The following is a 6368-nucleotide window of genomic DNA, read 5'->3' on the forward strand; positions in this document are numbered from 1 at the left end:
ATTTTGCACGTGAAGCACACCGAAAAAATACATTTTCATATGTTTAATAGTATTTTTATGTCAAGTTTGATGGTTTTATAGAGCTTTCAGATGTTTTTTTAAAACACATTTTGCAATGGATTCATTTTTTCCATTTTGTTGTCAAAATTATTGGGCAGGGCAAATCGATGTTCGCCGCATCCCTATTATAATAGTCCCCTGAATTTTGGGGCCATGCCCGGCCCAAAATACAGGCCTACAACTAAGAACAAAAAGAAAAGGAGGAAAGAAAGAAAATGAAAGTGTATGGTGTTATTTTCTGATCGTGAGTGTGAATATTATGATTAAAAATTAAGCTATATTCTCGTCATGAAAAGGTGATTTTTATTTTTCTTACTTGCTTCGGACTTTTTGCGCGGTATGCTGTGTCCCTCTGTTTTTTTCTCTCTCATATCATACGCTCATAATGCACTGGCGGGTCTGAGGGGGGAGGAGGGGGGCACAGCCAGCCCGTCCTCCCCTTTTGAGAGGCACTATAGAAAATTAGTAATGTAAATGTGCCGTTATAACACAGCGTGCCCCGGCCCATTTTGAAAGCCAGGGCTTTCCCCATTTTTTGTTGCTTGTAAATTTTTTCTCGGGGAAAATGTGCCCCCCCCTTAATATTGTGGAAAATCCTGAATCAGCCCCTGATTGCGCTATTTATAGGCCTACATACTGCCCCATCGAGCTTTACACTAATGCTCGCGAACGATCACAAGAAAAATATTGTTGGTCAAGTTGATACGACCGGGATTTGTGAGCTCTTATAATTGCCACCCTTTAGCAATAGCACATGTCAATAATGAAGAGATCGGTTCAATCACAGAGAAACTGTAGCCCCCAAAGTCACAACATGGCAAAACAAAGATCAATGAAAATGAGATGGAATTAGACATTATAAGCTTCCCAGTTTATCACGTCTTCATAGGCACGTTTTAGTGATTGTCTCAGTCAAAAAGAAGCTACAGGGAATTAATATCATAATTTTAAATGACTGAAACAATCACACAGCCACAAGCCCCCAGTGGGTGTCGCGTCCCGGTAAGCGGGGGATAATCTGAACATGGTGAGCTGTGTATATAGCTCACTCAGCCACACTTATTTTTCGTTATTGTTTTACTGACATCTCCCTCCTTTGGCTTGAGCTGCCTATACTAAGGATTTCCCGAACAGGGGCCGCGGAACGGTTTTGAAATTGAAAGGGGGATGAGCAGAAAGTTGGGGGCTGGCCATGCAAAAAATCTGGTCATTTATTCGTTTTTTAACATGGTTTTGGAAAAAAGTAGCCTCCTAACTCGTACCACGGCCCCAGCCTAAGCTGCTCGTGTCAAGTTTTATAATTTAATGATTAAAATCCACGCATATTGGATCATTCTCAATATCACAAATAAACACTTTTATGGATAATTACATTGAAACAGAAATCATTTACATAAGTAAATATAACTAAGACATACAGAGAGAGGTATACAATAATATAGATGCCCTTACAGATAATAGTTAAGAAACATTAAAAAAAATTCTCAGGTCATATACTTTGACAAATTATGGTTTACACTTTTCCATGTTTAACCCTAAAACATATTCAATACACATTGATGTCAATACTTGGCCTCTTATGGCATAGGTAAAGTAAGATGTTTTTCTTTTTTATATTTCTTTGCATGATTATTAAATTTGTAAACTATACTAAGCTAAAATCAAACTTAATAAAATTAGATAAAACAGACTACCAAAAGGAGGATAATTATCACGGGTGTGTGGAGTGAGAGCCTACAGTGCAGGACCCCCATTCCATCCCTATAAAGGTTGCTATTAAAGTAAAGTGGATGGTCGATTTACAAACAACACACGTTTATAAATACAAGTTTGAAGCTGTTTGAAGTTATCTTCTGTGTTGTTTTGTACAATAATCAATGCAAACTTTTGAAATGAATTTTTGGTCCAATATTAGCTGATCTAGACAGGCAATTGATGTGAGAGGATCATCATTGGAGGTATATATGCACAAGAGAGCGTTTCGAAAAGATATCGTCTGTGGATTTCACAGACTCTCCTCATATCTGCTTGGCTGAGAGCAAATTAGTCAGAGAAAATCACTGACAAAATTCTTCATGAGAACGCCTTCTTGAAAAAAAGAGAGAGGAAAGTAATGAGGAGACGAGGAGGCTGGAGGAAAAGGAGGAGTAAGGAAGAGGATGAAGAAAAGGAAAAGCAGAGAAAGACAAAGGAGGAAGCGGAAGTATGCAATGGTTGTCAGTGGCGCTGAAATGTTCCATTCAAACGTTAGGAGAGTCTATAACCATTATGAACAAAATGATTTGCCACTCAAATCTTTGTGTGATCAAAGAGTTGTGATGCCACTGTCACTTATTACTGAGATAAGGAGTGCATCATGAACAGCTGTGAAATGAAATTTACATACAGTGAGCAATGATATTTTTCCCTCCAGGAAATATATTTTAAAAATGATAAAAAGAGAACATCTTATTTTTGAAATAGTATCTTTATTTCATCAAAGATCTAAATATCATTCAATGATTGATTTTCAATCATTATAAATACAAATAAAGTCTAAAAACATAGGCTACAGTATATCTATATATTATCATGTCTATCTAAAAAAATTATCTACTTTCAGAGAGCTGTATCCACTATACAAGTATTTTTAAATTAAATAGTAATAGACGAATGTTAATTTCCCAATATTTCTATTAAAAGTCTGATGGTAAAAAGAGATGAATTAACAAAGGTATAAAAAACGGATTTGAGAGTAAAATTCTCCATTGAAATAATCCTAGCATTAACAAGAAACATGTAACATATATTAAGAAAAAAATGAAGAATTAAGATCATTTTGCACTGAAATAGAATGTGATGATCAAGTCCTAAACTGCATATACAGTATCATTCATTTAAAATCAGTAAGTGGTTTAACTTCAGACTTAAGAATTTAAATCCACACTTCTATTGAATGCTTTTTCTCTATATCAACATTTATTTTGGGGAGACTGAAAGGATTGAAACAATCTGTATTTTGTGAATAGCTAGTCTATGACTGGCACTCCACTGATAAAATTCTGATCCAAAGATTGCCTATATACAGTCCGTATAAAAAAATGGGACAGTTTTGAAAAGTCTATAAAAATTTTGTTTCAGAATATTATATCTATATTTTGATGTTAATAGATGCTCTGAGATCTTATCTTTGAAATGCAATTTTTAAAAAATAAATTTTGTTCATGCTTGAGCGAACATGGGACGTTTGTGTTGGGGGTTCAAAAAGAGGCTTGCGCCAAAATGGCAGAAATGAGAAATTTGATGATTAGACTTTGGTGTTAATCTGCAGAATTTCTTTTAATGTTTTCATTATCTTTGCCATAATTTTCGAATTCTGATGTCAAATTTCATTTATAAATTCACTTATTTACCTGAATAATTTTGTTTTTCATCTAAACTTCTTTTACCTTTGAATTTTCCTTCACAAGTAAGAAAAAAAGACTTTCTGTCAACCCAAGTAAGAATATTTGCATTATTAATTGGGAGAATTTGTAATTATTCCAATCCTTGCATTATGTGAAACAAATTATGTTATCGTACCTATAAGACATGAATCCTATTTTCAAGGGGTTATTGAATCTTTCACCAATTTTAATTATGTTCTTGACAGGACAAACAGGAAAGGATTCATGTCTTTCAATGGCAATGGCGTATTGTGCCAATTTTGAAGGAGCAAGATATGGCAAATCAGGTAAAATGTATTAAAAAGTTGTGAAGCAAGCAAGCAAAAATTTCCACATTTTTATTAATATATCAAATTTTGTGATCTTGACATATTCAGAAAATGATATATTTCACTTTCTATGTTTTCTGTTATTTTTCTTGGTCATGATTTTTTTTATTTAGGGGGGGGGGCACCCCGAGACCCCACCCATCAGTATGCCACTGTTCAAAGGCACCATAACCTTTGTTGCACACAATGAAAGGATTTGAAAAAAAAATATGCTCTCCCATACTTCGGTTAAAAAAAAATTGTTCTTGCCTAAAGAATGAATATTCAAAGCTAAAAGAGAACATATCAAAAGGAACAACAGAAATATTCAAGCAAATAAGCAGATTTGGAAATGAATTTTGACCTCATAATTCGAAAATTATGGCAAAGATTATGAAAACTTTAAGAGGAAATCTGCTGATTAGCAAGAAGTCCGATCATCATATCAGGACAAACAGGAAAAGGATTCATGTCTTTCAATGGCAATGGCGTATTGTGCCAATTTTGAAGGAGCAAGATATGGCAGATCAGGTAAAATGTATTAAAAAGTTGTGAAGCAAGCAAGCAAAAATTTCCACATTTTTATTAATATATCAAATTTTGTGATCTTGACATATTCAGAAAATGATATATTTCACTTTCTATGTTTTCTGTTATTTTTCTTGGTCATGATTTTTTTTTATTTAGGGGGGGGGGGCACCCCGAGACCCCACCCATCAGTATGCCACTGTTCAAAGGCACCATAACCTTTGTTGCACACAATGAAAGGATTTGAACAAAATATGCTCTCCCACACTTCGGTTAAAAAAAAATTGTTCTTGCCTAAAGAATGAATATTCAAAGCTAAAAGAGAACATATCAAAAGGAACAACAGAAATATTCAAGCAAATAAGCAGATTTGGAAATGAATTTTGACCTCATAATTCGAAAATTATGGCAAAGATTATGAAAACTTTAAGAGGAAATCTGCTGATTAGCAAGAAGTCCGATCATCATATCATTTTATGCCATTTTGGCACAAGCCTCCTTTTTAGCCCCAGACAAAAACATTCCGTTTTTCGCTCAAGCATTAACGAAACTCAATTATTTTAATGGCATTTAAAGGATAAGACCTCTGAGCACCTGTTGACACCAAAATACAGAGATCATAATTTGAAACAAAAAATTTCATAGGCTTTTCAAATCTGTCCCGTTTTTTTATATGCACTGTAGTTAACTCAATCAATGCTGGAGAACCCCAAGCAATATTCTAAGTTAATTGTATCCATATGTAATCTGTTTCAGCTATAAAAGGCAAAATGGAAATTTAAAGTACTGGTAATTAATATCATTGCATCAATATGTACTTGTAATTAATTTCAGCTATCGCATAGAATCCACATGCCCACAAAGGAAACTCTGAGGAACATATAATCTGATTTCAGTAATTAATATCATCTAATTCAACTTAGCATACTCCTTATCTGGACTAAAGATGGCACATGAACATCCATCCAACTAATATAATATGTCAATAAGGAAGACAACACAGTATTGCATAGAAAACAATGTAAATATACAATACATTTTTTGCCTCAGATTAAAGGCATACAAGAGACATCATGCAAGTCAGGTGGGGGGGGGGGGGGGCAGGGGACAACACAATAGACCCCGCCCCCGAACAATTGTTCGCTACTCAAATCTACGCTAAAGGATAAAACAATTCTACATAGTTGTTATGTATATCATCTAGAGCTACACTGCTGAATGTAGAAAAATACCCTGTTAAAGTAGGTATACACCATTTTGACTACTGATACCTGAGATTAAACATGTCTGAAATCGCTGTATTGAATTATTTCAACAAGATTTTTAACATTTGTGCAAATACTTCTGTTATTTTAAGGTTCATTCAATTCAATTCAAGATCAATAATACAATTCTAATCCTACTATTTTTTATGACAATGATGATTTGTGCAACCCTACCTTTACAAATGTATCAGTAAAATATATCATTTATGAATTATACCTCACAATGGCTGTCATACAAAATCACTACGAGCATATGCATCTCTATTCTTCACCTCTCCTTACTTTTTATGTTACTACCCTTATTCCTATACCCTTCAGTTCTTTCCCGATAGTATTCGTAATCCAATGATTTTGTCTATAATAACCCTTACTTATATTTTATTTATTGTAATATACAATTCCCTTATTCCTCTTTAACATTAATGTCACGTTGCTATTATTTGTAAAGATCTTAATGATAATAATAATAATGCTCAATTCTTGTATAGCGCATCACACATAGCATGTCCCTATGCTCTTATAGAAGAAATAGTGTAAGGTAAGAATAAAGTTTGATAACCCTTTGATATTCTCTAGTTTTAGACATCCATTTATAACTGATTGTTGTTGTTTCACTAAATTTTCTATAATGCCATAATTATTTCATTGCTATCATTTCAGTGTTTTTTTATCAATGAATAAATCATACAATTAGTAATTTTATAACTAGTAACTGTTCCCTTTTGATAGCTTAAATATTTCAGTTTAATTCATATTATCATTTAAGTAAAATATTTGTTTAT

The sequence above is a fragment of the Lytechinus variegatus genome, chromosome 10 (genome assembly GCF_018143015.1).
Source record: "Lytechinus variegatus isolate NC3 chromosome 10, Lvar_3.0, whole genome shotgun sequence".
In the NCBI taxonomy this organism is placed as follows: Eukaryota; Metazoa; Echinodermata; class Echinoidea; order Temnopleuroida; family Toxopneustidae; genus Lytechinus; species Lytechinus variegatus.